Source organism: Triticum aestivum, chromosome 7D (genome assembly GCF_018294505.1).
Source record: "Triticum aestivum cultivar Chinese Spring chromosome 7D, IWGSC CS RefSeq v2.1, whole genome shotgun sequence".
Taxonomy (NCBI): Eukaryota; Viridiplantae; Streptophyta; class Magnoliopsida; order Poales; family Poaceae; genus Triticum; species Triticum aestivum.
The window spans coordinates 249,643,063-249,645,300 of record NC_057814.1 but is presented as its reverse complement, the minus strand read 5'-3'; positions in this window follow the sequence as shown (position 1 = coordinate 249,645,300).

Below are 2,238 nucleotides of genomic sequence, written 5' to 3'. Positions count from 1 at the left end.
GGAAGGCTCAAGGCGCCCCGGGGAAGCAGGAGGTGGCTCGGCGCGTGCGCGCGCACGTCGGGCACACGCCCTGCCTACTGGCCTGAGGAGGAAGACGACATGAGCTGCAGTGGTGGGCTGGGCTGCACAGTTGGGCCACCAGGTGGGCTGCAGGAGGTAAGCCCAGGTGGGTTTTCTCTCTCTCTCTCTCCTTTTCTAATTCCTTTCTGTTTTTCTATTTCTTCTGTAGTTTTAGGGCTTTATTAAAAATACTTAGGCACACTCAAAATCATGAAACTTTCTCAAGCCCACTGTTTGGAATATATCCAACAGTAAACATTTAAGTTTATGATTATTTGGACATTTGAAATATTTTATAGCATTTAAATGACCAAATGCAAATAACATGATTTAATCCAGTGACCTTATGATGTCCTAGAAAAGTGTGCACCATTTTTGTCAGAGGTTCTAGACCAAGGCAAAGATGCTGAACATTTTTGAAGGTCAATTCAGGTTCATTGAAAATATTTTTATTTTGATGCTAATTGCATTTCATTTGGTGCTAGGGTTTGTCATCCCCATTTCAAATTTCAAACAAATATAGACATGATGCATGCTCACTGATGCAACTATTTACAGTCATGAATCTAGGGCTATGACAACTCACCCCCACTAAACAAGAATCTCGTCCCGAGATTCAAGCGTAGGGTAAGAGGAAGAGGGGACACAAAAGCTAACACAATCTTCTTGATCCAATTGCCCTCATCGAAGATGTTGATTCATTGCTTCAAATTGATCTTGTCGTCTTTGCTTCCGGGATCTTCATCCAACACGATGACGATAGAAGAAACTCTATAGGAACCGATCTTCTTAAAGATCGAGCAACTTACGATCAACTCACGGAATGAGATGTTGAACATCTCTCGAGCTATGATACGAAGCATACATCTAGAGGGATGGAGTGAAACAGAGAACGAGGATCCAAGTTGATAAGCACAATTCCATGCTGAATAAGATGGTGCATGGTTTCAAGATAACGAGGAGTTATCTGCCATGATTCCATAATGGCACCTTAGGGAAGGTGACTTGTAGAAAGATTCCCTTAAGTGGCAAAAAGAATTACTTTTGATTCAGAGATATTGAAACTCTTTATACCAGCCTAAGGCAAATCACAACAATCGTTTGGTGGAGTTCGGGAGAACGACACACTCGAGCTAGAATGGACGATGTGGACTACCTTGTTGAAGACAACACCATGGATGATTTTGCTTATCATCGGGGATGGATGGGACCCATAGTAGGACCACTTTTGAAGATGATCCTAAACAGTAATTACTGAGGTGCAAGCTGGGAACAAAATGCAAATGCTGGGTATGATTCTGGTAACTAGGGATAACTCAATGAGAGTGTTTCCACCGTTGAATGGTTCTAGCATAATCGAGGAAACCGAGAGCACAAGGACCCCTGAGGATCAACTTCTAGAATAAGTTGCACTAAATCCTCATGGAGAAGATGGTTAAATAGCTCAATCAAGATACTACAATGATAGATCTTCCGGCTAGGTGTGTCGGCCAGAACATCAACCTTGTCGGGACCTACATCATAATCTTGGTAAAGTTCCAACCGTCATATCTGCCTGAGATCCGGAACTAGTTGGTAACAGGATATTCCAGACTCATCGAGTCTATAAGAAAATGAAGGTTTGCAACACAAATTGACGAGATGATGTTGCGAGATTCTCGGGAAATGAGCTACGGTAGCAAGCTCCAAAACATGAGCTGGTTCTGCTACATACATGTGAACACACTGTCCCAGACAAGCATGACCACATAGTAGTCTTATAATAAAACACTACCGAGTTCAGGTGGGGAACCATCAACGAGGATATCGAAGCCTTGTGCATGAACTAGTATTCGCACAGCAACTCCTTTTCCTTGAACAAATCAATCAGTGGCTTGGTGTGCTAGGGAATACATATGGAGTGGAGGTAATCAATCTACCAAACCATAGAATACATTCGCACATGCATAACTGACTTGGGATGGTACCAGAGGAAACAAAAACAATCTTTCTCGAACTCACGGCGGCAACTTGCACCAAATGCACATGAATTCGAGGAAGTCACTACTTACATCTAAACATATTCTTCATGAGCCGGCACGAAGAAAATGCTTACACAAGTTTCCAACACCAACTTAGATGTTCAACATGAATCATGGAGGAGACGAGATGCTGCTGATGGGCTCAATAGCAACTCAT